The sequence below is a fragment of the Hemiscyllium ocellatum genome, chromosome 10 (assembly GCF_020745735.1).
Source record: "Hemiscyllium ocellatum isolate sHemOce1 chromosome 10, sHemOce1.pat.X.cur, whole genome shotgun sequence".
NCBI classification, from domain to species: Eukaryota; Metazoa; Chordata; class Chondrichthyes; order Orectolobiformes; family Hemiscylliidae; genus Hemiscyllium; species Hemiscyllium ocellatum.
The window spans coordinates 85,336,184-85,358,687 of record NC_083410.1 but is presented as its reverse complement, the minus strand read 5'-3'; positions in this window follow the sequence as shown (position 1 = coordinate 85,358,687).

Genomic DNA, 22,504 nt, shown 5'->3' with positions numbered 1-22,504 from the left:
CACTGAAATCTGATCCACATATTTAAAGAAAGATTGCGTTAATAATTGCTATGACAAACTGGAGGAATACTGAAAGATACCATGGAATATATAATTACAAACCTTTGTTACAATAAACCCACCTTTCTATCTATGGCAGCTTCTATTTTCATTTGAATTCCAAATGATACTCAGGGTTTGAGCAGGATTGCCTTTGCTGATCAGTCTGTTGTTTCTGTTAAAATTCTAAGGGAATATTTCCTTTTCTTTCATGAAAGAAAAACCTGGGTTATGTGCAGCTTTGTGTCATGTGACACTTGCAGGAATGTTTCAGTTAGCAATTAGGAGTGAACAGCAACCAATGACAAACCTGAAACAATAATCCTTTAATGTTTAGAGTGCAAACACAAGGCTGGTTGATCCAGCTGTGAAGTGTGCAATTGTTGTCAGAAATGATATAACGACAACAGCGTCAGGCAATATTTGCAGACCTGACCCAGGATGTTCAGGACTTGGATTTTCCCCACTGGCTTTGGGAACCTGAGATAAGGCTGGACTAGTGATCCCAAGCCTACACTTCCTGGTATCGGGACTAGCTCAGCAAAGACTTTGGCTGCCTCCTGGCTTGCTGTCCAATTAAAAATGGCGGGAACGGGACTGACATTGCGGGTCCAACAACAAGATGGTAGCTAAGAGGTTTCAACAGCTTCACCATTAGAGTGCCACAAGTGGCCTGATGATGGGTGGTCAATGTCTCCTTCCCACCATACTACTGACCTCTCCCACTACTCAACACTCAAATTCCAACCAGCCACCAGTCCCTCGAAACTCAGTGTGAAAGAAAACGTTACTCCACCTCGTCCTCAGCTCACTCTGACACTGCCAGCCTGACACATGGTTCCTAGTGGTTACACCAGCTCAGGCAGGCACATCGCCATAACAGAGTGTTACACAATCACCAGCATTCTGCCCACTCTCTCTTGCAGGTCAAGGTGGTACACAATGAAAAGGATCAGGGCAGAAGCAGTGAGGGGAAAGGATGCTATATCTCCTAAGCCATACAGTAGAAATACAGTCCTAGAGCTATACGCACAGAAACAGACCCTTTGGTCCAACCAATCCATGCCGAACATACTCCCAAACTAAACCCTAATCCCACCTCCCTGTACTTAGTCCATATATCTCCAAACATTTCTTATTCATGTTGTTATCTAAATGTCTTTTAAACGTAATTGATCCCATATCCACACTTCCTCTGAAAATTCATTCCACACACGAACCATCCTCATGTCTTTTTAAAATCTTTCTCCTCTATCTTTAGACATATACCCTCTAGTGTTGAAATCCCCCACACTAGGGAAAAGAGACCTGCCAATCACCTTATCTATACACATTATGATTTTATAAACCTCTATAAGATCACACCTCAATCTCCTACACTCCAGTGGAAAAAGTCCCATCTTGTGTGTACAAGTAGATAGAGTGTGAGAGACTTTTTCCCGGGGTGGAAATGTCTTTCATGAGGGGGCATAATTTTAAAGTAATTGGAGGAAGGTTCTGGGGAGATGTCAGAGGTAGGTTCTTTACACAGAGAGTGGTGGGTACGTGGCATGCATTGGTAGTAGAATCAGATACATTAGGGACATTTAAGCAACTCTTGAATAGGCACATGGATGATAGTAAAATGTAGGGTATAGAGTCATAGAGCCATAGAGATGTACAGCATGGAAACAGACCCTTCAGTCCAACCTGTCCATGCTGATCAGATATCCCATCCCAATCTAGTCCCACCTACCAGCACCTGGCCCATATCCCTCCAAACCCTTCCTATTCACATACCCATCCAAATGCCTCTTAAATGTTGCAATTGTACCAGCCTCCACCATTTCCTCTGGCAGCTTATTCTATATATGTACCACCCTCTGTGTGAAAATGTTGCCCCATAGGTCTCTTTTATAACTTGCCCCTCTCACCTTAAACCTATGCCCTCTAGTTCTGGACTCCCCCAGCCCAGGGAACAGACTTTGCCTATTTACCCTATCCATGCTCCTCATAATTTTGTTAACCTCTGTAATGTGGGTTAGCTTGATCTTAGTGTAGGATAAAAGGTCAGCACAACATCGGGGGCCAAAGGGCCTGTACTGTGCTATATTGTTCTATGTTCTATCCAACCTCTCCCAATAAGTCAAACCCTCCATTCCCAACAATACCCTGGTAAATGGCCCCTACACATCCCAAAGAAGGGCAGAGCGAGAGAGAGAGAGAGAACAATAGCATACCACTGATGGTCTGACACTAATAGCCAGCAGTTGAGATACCGCCATTACATGTGCCATAGATCCTATTGTAGGTTTGGGATCTGTATGCTGTGAGACACTGGACATGAGTGGACTGCAGCACATCAGGGAAAGTCACTGGAAGGCAAAGTCATAGGGGACTCAGATAAGGCATGCAGGAAGTGTTGATGAATCCACATACTGTGAATCTCAGGGCATTCCCTGGCCTGGTAGATACCCTCCTGGCACTCTCCAACAGCATAGAATCTAGATTCAAATTTGCAGAGGGCCAAGTGCAGGACCTTCCCTCTTTGCTGACTCTGCTCCATCTCCCTGTCATGCTGCTGACCAAGATGCACCAGAACTGTAGTTACCGCCTTTGTGCAGTCAGGTCACTAAATCCTCTGCCTTTCCTGTGCAGATACATCAATACCCCCTGCCAAATTCAGGAATTCACCACAGTACCTGCACAAACCCTCCAGTGTACACCCTAACAAAATACAATAACAATAAACTATTTTAAATGATTTTATCTATAAGTTAGGTACTTGGCTCTTTAGATAATGTGATTACTGGAGCTCTCATGCAGCTAAAAGTACATTAGAAATGCAGAAAAATAGTAACAGGAGTAGGCCATTTGGCCCATTGATCCTGTTCCATCATTGAATATGATCATGGCTGATCATCCTAGTCAGCACCCTATTCCCTGTTGTGCCTGCATACCCTTTGGTCCCTTAGCCCTAAGAACAATATCTATCTCCTTCTTGAAAATATTCAAAGTTTTGGCCTCAACTGCTTTTTGGGGCAGAGAATTCCATTGCCCTACTATTCTTTAGGTGAAGAAATCTTTCCTCAGACCAGTCCGAAATGGCCTGCTCCACATCCTTAGACTATGACCCCTGGTTCAGAAATCCCCCATCATCGGGAACATCCTTCCCGTATTTACTCTGTATAGTCATGTTAGAATTTTATAGGTTTCTATGCGAACCCCTTCATTCTTCTAAATTCCAGTGACTGTCATCCTAACCGATACATCAGCCCTGCCGTCCCAGGAATCAGTCAGATAAAACTTTGCTGCACTCCGTCCATAGCCAGAATATCCATCCTCAGATAGGAAGGTATGTGACTATGGTAGGTGATGGCCGAGTGGTGTTGTCACTAGAGTATTATTTCAGAAACCCAGGTAATGTTCTGGGGACCTGGGTTCAAATCCCCCCTGTGGCATATAATGGAATTTGAATTCAATAATAATCTGGAAATAAGAGTATAATGATAACCATGTCAATTGTTAGAAAATCCCAGCAGGTTCACTAACGTCCTTTAGGGATGGAAATCTGCTGGTCTGGCCTACATGTGACTCTAGATCCACAGCAATGTGATTGACTCTTAACTGCCCTCTGGGTAATTAGCAATGGGCAATAAATGCTGGCCCAGCCAGTGATGCTCACATCCTGTGAATGAATGAATAAAAACAAGATAAGGAGACTAATACTGCACACAATACTCGAGGTGTGGCCTTGCTAAGGCCCTGTAACATTGCCACAATCAACACTTCCTTCTTTGGGGAGTTACAAGCAGATTGTGAAATGGTCCTGTCAAAACGTGAAAGTTCGATGTCACATGGAAATAGGGCTGAGAGATATCATGATAAAAGAACTCAGCTTCTTCCATTACACAGAGAAGTTGCTCACAAGGGCAGTTTCTCAAAGTAGGAAGGTTTTACATCAGAGGTCAAGTGATCTCAATCACAATGCACACTGTAGTTAGTCTCAGTAGGTGAGGCGAGCAGGTGCTGACTATTTCAGTCACAGTGTAAGTTTCAGTAATGGGTGGGGTGGGAATCAACTATCGGAAAGCACTGCAGGCATCAGGCAGTTGGTGCAGCTTGTCAAATCCTGTGTAAAGCACTTACCAACTGAAATTCTTAGATCCAATAAGAAGCAGAACTAAGCATGTGCTGTTAGAAGAAGATTCCTTATTCTCTTTCCAAACTCCCTATTGTGACATATGTATATGGCAACCTTAACTAAATAAAATGCAATTTCCAATACATTATATCCATCCCTTTCTTCATAACTGAGAGGCATGGGTATTTTATTGGTTTGTTCAAAAAAGTGTAAACAATAAATTTAGACATAGCCTGAACATTCAATTTTTACCAGTTACACTACTACATATGCATAATTTTCTATAATTTATCAATGCACTCAGTCACATAAAATGAGATGGAAGGTTTATTTTCAAACAAAGAACATAACCACATCTGTATGGTGGATGCTTTCTCCCACTTGTGGGATATTGTCGATATGAAATGTATTTGTTATCTGAGATGTCAATGTTGGCATCAGATTCAGTGTTAATGAACAGTTTTTTCAGTGCTTTGAAGAATTACACATCTTATGTGATGATTTGCAAACCAGGCTTAATGGTGATCATTGATCCCTTGGTACTGGTCATAATAAATGGCTGACGTCATAAGGAGTTGCTTGCTTTTGAATGTGACCCCGACATTTCACTGGCACTGTACTCTCTGTCTTTCTCAAGGTACTTCTGAATTTCATTCATTGTCCTGCATTTAATCTCATTCTTTTCTTCTGTTCTCAATAACATTTATGTATGCATACAGCTTCACATGGTAATTTAGGAAGATCTCTGAACATAGGATGTGCAAAGAAGTGAAACTGGAAGCTTTCCATTATCGACTGAGAAATCATTCTCTAATTACAAAGAAAGCAATACAATTCTTTCCCTCACGCATCCACATATAGCACTTTTCTTGAGTCACTCATACATTTCTCAGCTTATCTGTTAGCTCCTGGGCAATAGGGTGTGACTATCAATGAATGATTTGGAATAGTCTGTGATTTTATGGAATTCACTTCTACTGAATGGATAATAAAAACAGAAAGTGCTGGTGAAATTCAGTAAATATGGCAGCGTCAGTGGTGAGACAAACAGAGTTGACATTTTGAACTCGATGACTCGTCTTTGGAACTCACTTCTCCCTGTTTGAGGAGCTCCAGGCAAAGCACAAATCTGGCTAAGCTGTGGGATAACAACTCTAGTTGTCAGAGGCAGTAAGTACAGGCAAAATTTATCTCTCCATTCTGCAGGCACCCTGCCTTTATTCCTGATGAAGGGCTTTTGCCCGAAACGTCGATTTTCCTGCTCCTTGGATGCTGCCTGACCTGCTGTGCTTTTCCAGAACCACTCTAATCTAGACTCTGGTTTCCAGTATCTGCAGTCCTTGTTTTTACCTAGTGGCAGTAAGTAGACATTCACCTATATCCAAGCCTGCAAAATCAAAGCTCATCTCAATTCATTCTCACAATACAATAGCTTTAAGAGGTATATGTTATCCTGTATTTTCTTTTGAGAGTGGTTTTAAGGCAGAGATAGCAAGCTGTCTATTGAAGTCCATAAAGTAAACAGCTTGTGGGGCCTTGTTTTTTTAAAAAGTTGGAATAATAGAAGCAGCCTGAATGGGTGGGGTCAAGCTCCCATAGAACCAGGATTTTTAGTTTTCATTTTTCAGTAGCAAGTGCTGGAGTCTTGAAGCTGTTTGGAAGCTGCAATACATCACTCCCTGTTACTCTCTCTGCTACTCTCTCTCTCTCTCTCTCTCTCTGAGTTTTCGCTTGATGTTTTACTTCCTGCTGCTGATGTTACATGTGAGACAGTCCATTTTACTGAATTTGCCTTTGTCAAGGGTGTTTTTAAGGGTTTTTATTATATTGGAACAGTTACTTAGTAGTAGTTAATAATCTATTATTCTAAGTATGTAAGTTAGCTTGCTGAGCTGGAAGGTTTGTTTTCAGACGTTTTGTTACCATAACTATATAACATCTCAAAAATCGCAAAGCTATTATTCTGTCAGCTTTTCAATAGAATTAAGTTATTCCAAGTTCTTCTTTCTTTAGTTGTAGTTTATCTAAGTATATAAATAAAATGTGCTTCTCTTCAAATCTTATGGTTTGATTGATCAAATTACATCCAGAATGCCTGCCACTTGCCTTTAAAATGAGAAAATGTTATGGCCTAGGCTATCTTTTTGATATATTTTGAGGGGGTTTGGTCTGGTCCATAACACGATAGCCCTGGAGGTCATTCAAACATCTTGAACTACTCACAAAGATGTACAAAGTTAAAGATCACAGAACACCAGGTTATAGTCCAACAGGTTTAATTGGAAGCACACTAGCTTTCAGAGCTAGTGTGCTTCCAATTAAACCTGTTGGACTATAACCTGGTGTTCTGTGATTTTTAACTTTGTATACCCCAGTCCAACACCGGCATCTCCAAAAGATGTAGTCATTATAGTTGCCTGACATGATATCACCAATTGATTTTCATCTGCATAATGCAGTCATTAACTGGAAACCACTACTTTTCCCTGAGAAATAGTTTGGTCTTGACAACGGCTGCATTGACAATCCATTTCCTCAATAATTGTGGAATGCAGTTATTGCGTAACATAAAATCAGGTGATTACTACTGCAAGCATTTCAGACATTGTGAAGACCTTGTAGTTTATGAAAGATTTTGTTTTATTAATTGACAAGATGTGAGTGCTGCTGGCTAGGCCAGCCTTTATTGCCCATCCCAAATTGCAATTAAGAGTCAACCATTGCTGGGGTCTGGAGTCACATGTAGATCAGACCAGGTAAGGACAGTGGTTTCCTTCCCTAAAGGATATTAGTGAACTAGTGGATCTTAATTCCAGATTTTTATTGAATTCAAATTCCACTACCTGCCCTGGCAGTATTTGAACCCAGGTTCCTGGATCATTACCTGGATCTCTGAATGAATAGTCTCGTGATGATAGACTAGATCATGCATAATAGACTAGGAATAGAGACTAGACAAGACCATTGCCTCCCCTTAACACTCTCTCAATCACATCTTTCCAGTTTTGAGATTCTACAGCTTTCATGCCTAGTTGCTATGTCTCATTATTTTGTTGCCATTTTGATGTCAGATAATTTTAATGAGTTTAGCATTTCAGTTATGTTTAAGTAGTCCAGATTTTGTACAGCAACCCTTCCTTTGGTGTAATCTGTTAGCAGAAAATTATCATTAAAGGTAGACTTGCCTGAATAATACTCAACATGGATATCGTAGTCTTGCAGTTTGAGTACACTCTGAAATTGACTGATTTGCTATGCAAATTACTGAAAAAGCTTATGGTTGACTATGATTGGTTATTATTTTAAGTACCATTCCATATGAACAGAGACGCAAGTGTGAGATACCATAGGCAATTGAGAGAGCTTTTCTCTCCTGTTGGTCAATAACATTGCTCTGTAGGTGTTAGTGATCTGCTTGCTATCACAATGATTGATGGGTTAACTGCCACGTCTTTCCACACAATAATTGTACCTAAGCAACTGGGCTTGCACCCATGACCAGCTGGGTAGTATTGCCAGCATGGAAACAGGTATCTGTGCAACTTGCTGAAAACCGCTGTTTGAGATGGTACACAGCCTGTTCGTGTGGTTTACTCCACACTTACTTGGTGTTTTCTTTCAGCAGATTATTGGTGGGGGGCAGACAATGTAGCAAGGTTACAAATGGAGCGACTACAGTATGTGATCAATCCCAGCAGGCTTCAGACTTCCTGCATGTTTGTAGGATCCGTTGCGGTTGCAAGGGCTACCAGCTTCCGTGAATTAGATGGTATGCCGCCACCACTGGTGAGTTCCATTCTGCTTCAACTTAACAAGCACTTGCCTTTGTTCAAGGTGAGAATCCCTTCTCGATGATGTTGTGAGCATGTCTCAACATCATTTTCAGAATGAGCAAAGATGACAATCTCATCACTGATGTTCAGTGAACCTGCAAGTCCTTGCAATGCAGATTCAATCATACCGCTCAGCTGTTGAGTTGACTTCAAAATTGAGCATCTTTATTAAAGAGTCCAATGTGGCCAGAGAATACTGTAAAATACCTTGAATCTTCGGCAACTTCCATTTGATAGCATTAAGACCCAGTTTAGCAAAGATTTTAGCGCTATCTATACTCTGTTATTTCATTGATTGTCGATGTTAAGTGTCCTTCTTGTTGCATGATTTGGTTTAATGACTGTATATCAATGCAGATTCTAATTTGACAACTGTATAGGTGAGACCCAAGGGATACATTCATGCCCAACTTCCATAATAAGGTCAAGGTCAGGTAGGCATTAACATTCCTTCGGTTACAGCTTTCTGACATAGACTCACAAAATTATTACTGTATAAAAGGAGACCATTCAGCCCATTTTACCTACACCAGCTCTATGATCTTGTGCCTATCCACTGCCTTTTCCCATAACACTATCAAAATAACAATCCAATGCCTTCTTGGATGCCTCACTTGAACTTGTTCCATCATATGAGATAGCATTCTTTACAGTTCAAGTGCAACATGATGGTCTACATGCACAATATCTACATGGACACAGATATGCAGTGGTTAGCACTGTTGCCTCGTGGCACCAGAAACCAAGGTTCAGTTCCAGCCTTGAGTAAAAAGTGAGGTCTGCAGATGCTGGAGATCAGAGCTGAAAATGTGTTGCTGGTTAAAGCACAGCAGGTTAGGCAGCATCCAAGGAACTTGGGTGACTATCTGTGTGGAGTTGCTCATTCTCCCTGTGTCTGTGTGGTCCGGTTTCTCCAGTTTCCTCTCACACCAAAAATGTGCAGGTTAGGTGGATTGGCCATTCTATATTGCCCCATTGTGTCCAGAGATGTCCATGCTAGATGGATTAGCCATAGTAAATGCAGAGCTACAGGGATAGGGTAAGAGGCTGGGATAGGGTTGAATGCTCTATGGAGGGTTGGTGCAGACTCAAATGATCTCTTTCAATACTGTAGTGATTCTGTGCAGCTTATAACATCTCTGAGTTTGACAGTGAAGCAGCCAGTGTACAATTTGAGAATGCCTGGATGTAGGTTTGCTCGCTGAGCTGCAAGGTTCATTTTCAGATGTTTCGTTACCATACTAGGTAGCATCTTCAGTGAGCCTTCGGATGAAGCACTGCTGGTGTTTCCTGTTTTCTATTTATATGTTTGGTTTTCCTTGGGTTGGTGATGTCATTTCCTATGGTGGTGTCATTTCCTGTTCTTTTTCTCAGGAGGTGGTAAATGGAATCTAAATCAATGTGCCTGTTGACAGAGTTTGGGTTGGAATGCCAGGCTTCTAGGAATTGTCGTCCGAGTCTCTGTTTAGCTTGTCCTAGGATCGATGTATTGTCCCAGTCGAAGTGTTGTCCTTCCTCATCCGTATGTAAGGATACTAGTGATGTTGTTTTATGACTAGTTGATGTTCATGTATCCTGGTGGCTAGTTTTCTGCCTGTTTGTCTAATGTAGTGTTTGTTACTGTTCTTGCAAGATATTCTGTAAACGGCATTAGTTTTGCTCGTTGTCTACATGGGGTCTTTCAAGTTCATTAGCTGCTGTTTTGAGAATGCCATTGGTACAAGCCACATTTTTGACTGCAGTCAGGTGCAGATTTATTGCATTTGATTGGTGGTTCCTTTGGTCATCTGGAATTGCAAAACCTGCCTTTGAAATTTGAAACGCTGCAGCTGTGAGAGTACTGTTGGTTGCTCCGGATGCACTTCAATCTGTGATGGGGTTGGGCATGAACAAGGCCATCTCGATCAGTAACATCATGTCAATGCCTGAGCCAGAATATGAGAGATGATCCTTCTGTAATTTTTTGATTGGGTGATTATTCTTCTGGTATCAGTGGGTGTTTCTTTTTTCATTTGTTCACAGGATGTGAGTGTAATTGGCTGGGCCAGCATTTAGCGCCCAACCCTTTTCAAGTCCTGTGAAACCTAGGTAACACCTGTTAAAGTTGAATCAATTGCACTATGGAAAATAATTATGTATGTGTGGGAAGTATTCCATCTCTCCAAGTCAGTACATAAGAACAACTCAAAATCTGATATTGCAGTAAAACAGGTTCATAGTTAACAGATCTGCAATGAATTACATTTTGTTTTTGGTTTAACCCTCTCTTGGCTTCATCTGGAATAATAACATTGAACTGTATGTGAGGACTTCACCATGAAGCTATAAGCTAACGCTGCAGTGTAGTACCAAAAGAGTGCTGTGATGTCAGAGGTGCCACCTTTTCACTTGCTGCAGTGGATTAAAGCACTGTCTGCCCTCTCAAGTGAGGATAAAAGATCCCACAGCACTATTTCAAAGAACAGGGGAGTTAATAATTATCCCTCAATCAACGTTGCAGAAAAGCAATCGTTAAAGCATTTATAACTGTGCACAAGGAAAATTGCAAGGTAATTAGGAAGGATGGCTCAGTAGTTAAAACTGCTGCCTCACAACACCAGGAACCTGAGCTCAATTCCACCCTGTATGGAGTTTGTACATTCTCCCAGTGTCTGCGTGGGCTACCTCCAGATGCTCTGGTTTCCACCCACAGTCCAAAGGTGTGTAGGTTAAGGTGGATTAGCCATGCTAAATTGCCCATAGCATCCAGGGATATGTAGGTTAGATGGGTTAGCCATGGGAAATGCAGGTTTACAGGAATAGGGTGAGGCCGTCTGGGTAGGATGGTCTTCGGAGTGTCGGACAGGTCAAATGGCTGTTTCCATACTGTAGGGATTCTGTGATTTGAGTCGGTAAGGTTTCATAAAAGGAAAATGCTGTTTGACCAAATTATTGGAATCCTTTGAAGGAGTGACATACACTGTGGGTAAAGAGGAGCCTATTGATGTACTGTACTTGGATTTTCAGGAGACAATTGGCAAGATTCCACATAAATTGAGCAAAACTCGAGCTCACGGTGTAGGGAGTAATTTACTAGGGTTGATAAAAAATTGGCAGAAAACAGAGAGCTTGACTTGTTCAGGTTGACAGATGTGACAGTGGTCTATGCTGGGATACTCAACTTTTAGCAATGACTTAGGTGAGGAGATTAAAGGCATGGTGGCTACATCTGTAGATAAAACAAAGTTAGGTTGGAAAGTATGTTGTGTAGATGATATACAATATAGCTAAGTGGTCAAAAATCTGTTAAATGGGGTATAATGTGAGAAAATGTTAATTTTTGGCAGGAAGAATAAAAAGGCAGACGCTATGTTAAATGGGGAACAATTTCAGAATTCTGAGGTGCAACTCGAGGTTGTTGTTCTAGTGCATGAGTCACCAAAGATTAGTATGTAGGTACATCATGTAATCAAGAAGGCTCATTCCTTCAATACTAGAGGAATTTAACATAAAAGTTACACTTCAGTGGGCATCAGTGAGACCACGTCTTGAGTACTTTGTACAGTTTTGGTCACCTTTATAAGAAAGAATGAGAAAACATTGGACGTAGATCAGAGGTGGTTTATTACCTTGCTATCTGGAGTGAGCTGGTGCTTTTAGAAGGAAAGATTGAAAGGCGAGGCTTGTTTCCACTGAAGCTCAGAAGGACGAGGGGTCATTTGATTGAAGTCTATAACCATGTTTAATGGTCTTGACAAGGTGGATAGAGAAAGGATGTTTACACCTGTGGGTGAGTCGAGAACTCGGGGCACTGTTTTAATATCAGGCTTTGCTCTTTCAGGATGGATTTGAGGGAATTGTTTTTCTCTGAGACTTGAACACCTTTGGAACTCTGTGCCCCAGAAGGTTGTGGAGGTGGCGTCATTGTGTGGCAAGAGAGTGAAAGGCTATCAGCAATAGAAAGAAATGTGGAATGTGGATTATAAACAATTCAATCCTGATCTGACTGAAGGGGGATCAGACTTGAAGGGCTGAATTACCTACTTAGAGTCATTGCATCATAGAGATCTACAGCATGGAAAGAGGCCCTTCAGTCCACCATCGGCACCAGTCAAAAACAATCATGTAACCATTCTAATCACATTCTCCAGCACTTGGCCCATTACCTTGTATGCTTTGGCATCGCACATGCTCATCTAAATACCTCTTAAATGTTATAAGGCTTTCTACCACTCTCACAGGCAGTTAATTCCAGGTTCCCACCACTTTCTGGGTGAAAAAGTTTTTCCACCCTTCTCCTCCAAACCTTCTGCCCCTTCCCTTAAATCTATGTCCCTGGTCATTGATCGCACATCAAAGGGAATAGTCTTTTCCTGTCTACCCTGTCTTACGCCCTCATGATATTCTACATCGCAATCATGTCCCTCACAATCTCCTCTGCACTGAGAAAAACAACCCCAATCTGTCCAATCCCTCTTCATAACTGAAACTCTCCAGCTCCAATTCCTAATTCAGATATTTCTTTGTAAAAATTATTGAGTTATTTATTACATTGCTGTTCATGGGAGCTTGCGAAGTACAAATTAGCTATCCTCCATTACAACACTGACTATATTTTAAAAGCACTCAATTCATGTAGACTACCTTTCTAATTTACATAAATGCGAGATGTTACATTTTGGAAAGGTAAATCAGGGCAGGACTTATACACTTACTGGTAAGGTCCTAGGGAATGTTGCTGAACAAAGACACCTTGGAGTACAGGTTCATAGTTCCTTGAAAGTGGAGGCACAGGTATATAGGATAGGATAGTGAAGAACGCGTTAGATATGCTTTCCTTTATTGGTCAGAGCCTAGAGTTGGGAGGTCATGTTGAGGCTGTACAGGACATTGGTTAGGCCACTTGTGGTATATTGTGTGCAATTCTGGTCTCTCTCCTACAGAAAGAATGCTGTGAAACTTGAAAGTGTTCAGAAAAGATTTACAAGGGCGTTGGAGGGTTTGAGCTATTGGGAGAAGCTAAATAGATTGAGGCTGTTTTCCATGGAGCAAGGGAGGCTGAGGTCTGACATTATAGAGGTTTATAAAATCATGAGGGGCATGGATAAGGTAAATACGTAAGATCTTTTCCCTGGGGTTGGGAAGTCCAGAACTAGAGGGCATGGTTTAGGGTGGGAGTGGAAAGAGATGTAAGGGGCAACTTTTTCACACAGAGGGTGGTGCATGTATGGAATGAGCTGCCAGAGGAAGTGGTACAGGATGGTACAATTACAACTTTTAAAAGGCATCTAGATGGGTATCTGGTCAGCATGGATAAGTTGGACTGAAGGGTCTGTTTCCATGCTGTATAACTCTATGACTCTCTGGTTTGTCGTTAAGTCATGAAAAACACAATATAAGTGGATGTCTTCAATATACTCTCAAACTGTTTAGGCTAAGCTACCTATAGCATAATTCAAGAGGATTGAAGGGAATCCAGGACTACATGCTGAGGGATAAACTAAAGCTTGAGGCAGCTGCTATGAAGGTGAAGTGGGGAAAGACGACCACCTAAGGTCTCTCTGGCAAAGTACAATGGGGGAATCCCTTCAGTTGTTGGACCTTCCCAGTCCTTCATACATATGTAAATAGTATCTTGTATAAGTAAGAAATACATTTGCGTTTGTTGCAACTATCTGTTTGTTTCTCCACATGCAAAGAACTAAACTGCTCCAGTGATTATATATAGATATAAAGATTTGTTTAGGAGTAAAGTATACATTTGAAATTTTAAAAAAACATGTCAGGAATTGAATGATGAAGGGCAGGGCTCAGTCTCTGAGCAACAAATGAAGTTGGAATTCATGACTCAGAAAAGAAACAGACACAGGCAAGTTCTGAAGTTTGATAATGAGGTAGTATAACTGTCAGTAAAACTCACCAACCGCAGTCACGCACGCAACAGTTTTTATTGCGACAGGGAGTGCCAGTGTTAAAATATTTCTAAAGTTTGTGCTTTGCTAATGTAGTGATTATAATGAGATCAGCCAGTGGGCATCATAGAAAACGAGGCTCCTGATTGGGACTGTTAACCTGGTCCTGGCTGACAGCTATAAACAGGAGTGTCAGACGTTATGTTCACTCTGAGGGCTGGCTCTGAGGAAGCCAGACCAGTGTCAAGTACTATACATGTGTAAATAAAGAGTGACTTGGTGATGGGAAGCTGGCCTCTGTGGAGTGATTTCAGCTAGGTGAGGCTGGATGTTGCATGATTCACAACTGATTACTAACTCGTATAACAATGTTGTGGTGAACATTTTTACCCAACTGTTCCTGGAGTAAGCACAAAATTCTGAAATGCAGTCTCTGGATAAGTTGTCACTTTGTTGTCAATGTGACTGTAAACACAGATCTCTCCTTATTGTTCCTCAGCTTTTCCTTCAATATATTCAACATCACAACATTTAAAAGGCATCTGAATGGGTACATTAATAGGAAAGCTTTAGAGGGATATGGGCAAAGTGCTGGCAAAGGAAACTAGATTAGTTTAGGATATCTTCGAGTAAAAAATGAGGTCTGCAGATGCTGGAGATCACAGCTGCAAATGTGTTGCTGGTCAAAGCACAGCAGGCCAGGCAGCATCTCAGGAATAGAGAATTCGACGTTTCGAGCATAAGCCCTTCATCAGGATGAAGGGCTTATGCTCGAAACGTCGAATTCTCTATTCCTGAGATGCTGCCTGGCCTGCTGTGCTTTGACCAGCAACACATTTGCAGCTAGTTTAGGATATCTGGTCACCATGGGTGAGTTGATCCAAAGAATCTGTTTCCATGCTTACATCTCTATGACTCAAAAATATATTTTATCATTCATCATTCTGATTTTATTTCTCATAACTAAAACTTTATATTGGGTGGAATCTTTTTAAAATATGAACAATGTGGCCCATGGGAAATTGGGTTAGGTGTCCAGTGAGGACCTTCTCAATGTCTAAACAAAACAGTCCCATTTTCTAACCAAGTGTTTGAACAGGATGAGATTCTCACTAATATGGGCTGAGAGGAGTCCTACCATGGATTATCACTCATTACCAACCTCATTGTTATTTCATTCCATCTCATTGATATACAGTATCCCATTCTCACACCCACCAGACAGAAACTAGACGGCAACAATTTTTGATATCAAAGTCAATGCAGTTATCTCGCAATCCCAGAATGCTGCTTGATCTTCTAGACCACCATCTTGAAAAGCCAGCAACATCTCAATGCACACAACCGCATACACCCTCCATCCACAGACATTGGCATCTGATATGTGCCAGCCTCACCACGTCCTCATGGCACATCTCACACTAAAGTTCTGCACTTCAATGCTGCCGATTGGAGCATGCCAACACTTTTCATTAGAAGGCCACTGCCAGGAAACTTTGTGCACAGGGATGGACACAGGGCTAGACTACAGATCAGGGATCCTCAACTCTTCCCTTGGCACTCAACTGGGAGACAATGACCTTGTGGTATTATCATTAGATTATTAATCCAGAAACTCAGCCAACTTACTGGGGATCCAGGTCCTAATCCCAATGTAGCAGATGCTGGAATTTGAATTCAATAACAAATAATATCTGGAATTACAAATCTACTGATGATCATGAAACAATTGTCAATTGTCAGAAAAACCCATCTGGCTCGCTAATGTTCTTCAGGGAAGGAAATCTCCATCCCCACCTGGTCCTGCCTACATGTGACTGACCTACAACAATATGGTTGACTCTCAGTTGCCGCCTGAAATGGCCTAGCAAGCCATTCAGTTGTACCAATCACTACGAAGACTCAAAAAAATGAAACCAGACAGATCACCTGGCATCGACCTAGGCATCCGTAAAGACAACGGCAGGAACAGCCCTGTCAACCCTGCAGGGTCCTCCTCACTTATATCTGGGGGCTAGTGCCAAAATTGGGAGAGACTAGTCAAATAACAGCCTGACATAGTCTCACTCACGGAATAATACCTTTCAGAAAATGTCCTAGGAACTACCATCACCATCCCTGGTTATGTCTTGTCCCACTGGTAGGACAGACCCAGCAATGGTAGTTACACAGTGAGATACAGTCGGGACAGAGTTGCCTGGAGTATCAACATTGACTCTGGACCCCATGAAATCACATGGCTTCAGATTAAACTTGGACAAGGAAACCGCCTGCTGATTACTGTGTACCATCCTGTGTCGACGGATTGGTACTCCTCCATGTTGAACAAGACTTGGAGGAAGCACCGAGGATGGCAAGAGAGCAGAATGTACTCTGGTGGGGAATTTCAACATCCACCGCCAAGAGCAGTTCGCAGAAACATCACTGATTGAGGTGGTCAGGTCCTAAAAAACATAGCTGCTAGACTGGGTCGATGGCAGGTGGTGAGGGAACCAACAAGAGAGAAAAACATACTTCATCTCATCCTTACCAATCAGGAAGAGTGACCAGTGCACAGTCCTTGTGGAGGTGAAGTCCATCCTTCACATTGAGAATAACCTCATTGTGTTGTGTGGCACTATCACTGTACTAAATGGGAACAGACTTTGAACAGATCTAGCAACTCAAGACTGGGCATCCATGAGGGCTGAGGGCCATCAACAGCAGCAGAACTGTACTCCAGCACAATCTGCAACCTCATGGCCCAGCACATGCCCACTCAAGCGTTACCATCAAACCAGAGGATTGACCCTGGTTCAATGGAAATTTCAGGAGACCATGCAAGGAACAGCATCAGGCATACCTAGTAATGAGGTTTCAACCTAGTAAGGTACTCAGAGGATTACCTGCATGTCAAACAGCATAAGCAGCAAAATGATAGACAGAGCTAAGCAACCCCACAACTAACTGATCAGACCTAAGCTCTACAGTTCTGCCACATCCAATCGTGAATGGTGGTGAACAACTAAACAACTCACTAGAGGAGGAGGCTCCACAAATATCACCATCCTCAATGGTTTAAGAGCCCAGCACATCAGTGCAAAATATAACGCTGAAGTATTTGCAGTAATCTTCAGCCAGAAGTGTCAAATGGATGATCCATCTTGGCCTCCTCCAATGGTCCCCAGTATTGCAGATGCCAGCCTACAGCCAAGTCAATTCACTCCATGTGATATGAAGAAATGGTTGGAGATATTGGATACTGCAAAGGCTATGGGTGTTGACAACATTCTGGCAGTAGTACTGAAGACTTATGCTCCCCTAGCCAAGCTGTTCTAGTACAGTTACAACACTGGCGTCTACCCAACAATGTGGAAAATTGCCCAAGTATGTCTTGTACATAAAAAGCAGGACAAATCCAACCCGGCTAGTTACCACTGCATTAGTCTACTTGGGATCATCAAAAGAGTGATGGAAGGGGGCATCAACAGTGCTATCAAGCAGCACCTGCTCAGCAACAACCTGTTCAGTGACATTGAGTTTGGGTTCCGCCAGGGTCACTCAGCTCCTGACCTCATTATAGCCTTGATTCAAGCATGAAAAAAAAAGCTGAGATCAGAGGTGAGGTGAGAGTGACAGCCCTTAATGTCAAGGCTGCATTCAACCAAGTGTGGCAACAAGAAGCCCTTAGCAAAGTTGGAATCAATGGGTATTGGGGACAAACTCTCTGCTTGACACAAAGAAAGTGGTTGTGATTGTTAGTGGTCAGTCATCTCAGCTCCAGGATGTCTCTGGTGGGATTCTTCAGGGTAGTGGTGTCCTAGGCCCAATCATCTTCAGCTGCTTCATCAAGAACCTTCGCTCCACCATAAGGTCAGAAGTGGGGATGTTTGCTGATGATTGTACAATTGCACCATTCATGACTTCTCAGATACTGAGGCAATCCATGTTCAAATGCAACAAGATCTGGACAATATCCAAGCTTGGGCTGACTAGTAGCAAGTAACCTTTGCACCACACGGACTATGACCAATACCAATAAGAGACAACCTAACCACCACCCCTTGACTTTAAATGACGTTACCATCCCCAAATGCCCTACGATCAACGTCCTTGGGGTTCCCATTGACCAGAAACTCAACTAGACTCACCATATAACACAATGGCTGTAGGAGCAGGTCAGAGGCTAGGAATACTGTGGCAAATAATTCACCTCCTAACTCCCCAAAATCTATCCATCATGTACAAGGCGCATATCATTGAATATTCCCCACTTGCCTGGATGAGTGCAGCTCCAATAACACTCAAGAAGCTTGACTATACAGGACAAAGCAGACTGTCTGATTGGCACTATATCCACAAGCATTCACTCCCTCCACCACTGGTGCTCCTTAGCATCAATGTGTATGATCTACAAGATGTACTGCAGAAATTCACCAAAGATCCTTAGACAGCACCTTCCAAATCCACAACTACTTCAATCTAGAAGGACAAGGACAGCAGGTACACGGGAACACCACCACCTTTAAGCTTGCTTCCAAGACACTCACCATCCTGACTTGGAAATATATCAACATTTCTTCTCTGTCACTGGGTCAAAATCCTGGAATTCCCTCCCTAATGGCATTGTGGGTCAACCCACAGCAGGTGGGCTGCAATAGTACAAGAATACAGCTCACTACCACCTTCTCAAGGGCAACTAGGGACAGATAATAAATGCTAGCCAGCCAGTAATGTCCATATCCTACAAAGGAATACAAAATCTCACTCAGGTAGTGTCTCACAGCATCCCCTGCCTTTGCAGTTGACCCCTCAGCAAGTGCTAATGGGTTAACTACTTCTCTCTTGCTGAGCCTTTCAGCACAGACTCAAAGCCAGATAGCTCACCATCGTTATCAGCAATGATCAGTCAAAGGATGGACATGTTGCTGCAGGGTACCGTGCTACATCAGCGCATCATCTGCTAGTGGCATAAGCACCACACACTGCACAGGCTTCAAGCAGAACAAGGGCTTTGACTACTTGGGGTGGTCCTGGTCAGCCTGGTGCAGGGAGTTGCGGAAGAAAATCTAGGAGTTGCATGACCATCAGTCAGGGTCTGTTCCAATCATTGCTCAGGGCCACACAGCTATGCTGCTCAAGGACTCAGTCTGAGAAGTTCCTGAAGAAGGGCTTATGCCCGAACCGTCGATTCTCCTGCTCTTTGGATGCTGCCTGACCTGCTGCGCTTTCCCAGCAACACATTTTTCAGCTCTGATCTCCCGTATCTGCAGTCCTCACTTTCTCTCAGTCTGAGAGGTCCATCCCTAAATATCGGGAGGGGTATCATCAGGGGCTGGTGCTGCTAGAGGGAAGCTGGGAAACACAATGGTGGGGATTAGAGGCAGAGTGCTGGGATTGTAGAGGGAATGAAATGGGTGGTGGGGGGGGAGGGGGAACATAACATATAAGGGCAGGAAACAGCAAAGTCATAGAATCATAGCATCTTAGAGATGTACAGCACGGAAACAGACCCTCCAATCCAACTCGTCCATGCTGACTTAATCCTAGCCTTATCTAGTCCTATTTGCCAGCACTTGGCCCATATCCCTCTAAACCCTCGAGGTAAAAACAATGACTGCAGATGCTGGAAACCAGATTCTGGATCAGTGGTGCTGGAAGAGCACAGCAGTTCAGGCAGCATCCAAGGAGCAGCGAAATCGACGTTTCAGGCAAAAGCCCTTCATCAGGAATAAAGGCAGAGAGCCTGAAGCGTGGAGAGATAAGCTAGAGGAGGGTGGGGGTCTCTCCACGCTTCAGGCTCTCTGCCTTTATTTCTGATGAAGGGCTTTTGCCTGAAACGTCGATTTCACTGCTCATTGGATGCTGCCTGAACTGCTGCGCCCTTCCAGCACCACTGATCCAGAATCCCTCTAAACCCTTCCTATTCTTATACCCATCCAGATACCTTGAAGGGAAGAGGGTAATTATTTCGTTCTGTGAGGTAGAAGGTTACAATCATGAGCAATGTGATGCCATTCAAAAGGCAACTGCATTACACAGACACACATACACTAACAGAATCAAAAAATGTGGTGCTGGAAAAGCTCAGTCAGTCAGGAAGCATCCAAGGAGCAGGAGAGTCAATGATGCATAAACTTGAAATGTTTCATCAACTCTCCTGTTCCTCGGATGCTTCCTGACTGGCTGTGCTCTGCCAGCACCACATTTTTTGACTCTAATCTCCAGCATTTGCAGTCCTCACTTTTGCCCATAACCTAAGGACACTACATGTTCTGTGAATCTTGGACATTGACCTATATGATCTGTGCCATCTAAGTGTTCTTTTTACCCCTTCCTCTGTACCTCAGTGCAGTCCTGGGCTGGAGGGAGCCTGCCTTCCAGTGGAGCCCATTGTGCTAGGGGTTTTAGCTGCTCCAACCTGTCCACCAGGATGTTCAAAGTCTTCAAAATATAGTGCCAATATCCCCTTCTCTACCATGCCTGGGACAAGTTAATCAAACCAAGCAGGACAGCTTGGGACTGTCATCACTTGACTGGGTGCACAACTGCCTTTTAAATGTAGTACCAGTGCCAATGATCGTGGGATATGTATCCTACACATAACAGGTGAACTAGCACTGGGTGAGTGAGACACCATAGGGGGCATGGTATCTACTCGATCAGCTGAGTTTGAGGTGAAAGGATAAGAAATTTTATTTTGCCTTGCAGAGAAAATCTGCCATGAATCTTGACAAAAATCACATTTAGCTGATATTTTCTAATATTCAGCCCATTGTCTCTGAATGATTCTCCTCCTGTGCTGAAATAGTCATCTCTATTATTACTCTGTGTTCCACTCCTACACCAGCGCCTTTTATTACTCACATCCTTCCCCCATTAACATTGTCACATGCATAGTGCTCACCTGTATTGCTCCACCTCCCTCTCACAATCTCTAAGCTGTTACTAAACTGACTATGGACAAAGATCACTAAACTACCATGGAGAGATACAGAAAACTTAATGATATGACATGGCTTTTAATCATCTCCCTTAAACTTACCCTAAGTGCTTGGTATCCATTTTACTTGATTATATTCCTGCAAAGCACCTTCCAGTTTTCTCACACTAAACATGCTATCTGAATACAAGTTGTTGTTGTCAGGAAGGGTGAAACTGAAGACAGAGTTATGAAAGTAGTCTTATATTCTAGATCAGGCTCTTGTTCATGGGCAGGCAGCCCCTCCAAAGTGGACCTACCCATGATAGGATTCTTTACCTACACCCTGTGGATATTTCTGACTTAGGGTGTTATAAAATAGAGATTATTAATATTGGGACCCTCTTGAGGAATTATTATTATTTCCATGCAGAGCCGATCTGAAAATCAGTACTTTTGTTCTTAATACTCCAAAACAAATTCCTTTCCACCACGACATTATGGGGAATGATTCCTTTCAAGAAGAAAGTGCAGTAGGTTCTGCAGAAAGGAAAAGCCATACTTTATTGCTGGATCTGCAATCAAACAGATTTGTGTAAAAGTGCCTCACATTTGTCTGTTGAGGTTCTCCCAACCTCACCTAGGAGCTTAATAAAGAAGCTGTGCCCTACAGGGCGTGTCCTGCTTTGAAGGGAGAGTGGGAGGGTAAACAGGTAGGACAGGTCTGCTCCTGCCCAAATCCATGGGCGGAATGCTAAGGCATTTTGAAATTTTCAACTGTCATCTATTATTAAAACCTATTTGAAACTTTCAACTTTTTATTACTTAATCTTTTGGCAACAAACTCTAAAAATGATAAAATTAACCATTTAATAGGTGGAGATGCTGATTTTGTGAAGAAAATAACTAGATGGATGAAATTTGGTAGATTCTGTTTAAGCCAAACAGGGTCAAAGCTCGATATAATTTAGTCAGAGCTGGATAAGGTGAGTTTTGATTTAATCTTTTTTAAAAAATTAACCTTCTGAGCTTTAAAGACACCAAAGTTCCACATAGTTTCTTCTGCTGTCTAGCATTCTGGAAGAGACCAAATTAACAAATTCTGAGTTTGGATCAATGTTAGTCGTCCAGTTTTTCAGTGACAGCAGTGCACCAAGATAAATGAAGAATGACAGATACCATAATGTGGAATCCATCACTGGGACCCAGCCTGGCTTTTGGAACAAAAACACAAAGTTGATAATAATTGTAGAAATATCAAAAATATATATATTTTGTCGTCTTTTCTCAGGAGTTAATCATCGTAATGGCAATGCCCCCATGGCTCCGTGTGCTCTCATGCATATGGGTAGGCAGGCACTGAATAAATGTCCGAAATGGTGTTCTCACACACACCGCAAATAAGGCGCCCTTCCATTAACCCCATAAACTCTGGCTGACCCAATGTTGAATAGTATTGGTGAAGGGAATACTAACATAATCATTAAGATCACAGGCCATCCTGACCCGAAGTCAAATCAATGGGTTCAGTCCCTCTTGGGAGATAATGGACTCAACATGTATACCAACGTGTTGGACTGAAAATCATACACTGTGGTTGTAGAAGAGAAAGCAAGAGCGGCTATCCTTTTTGCAGCTGGCACAGGTGAATAGTGAAAGCGACTGATCTTTTTTCCTTCCAGCATAATCCCTGTTCTGCCACCCAGTTATTTCTTAC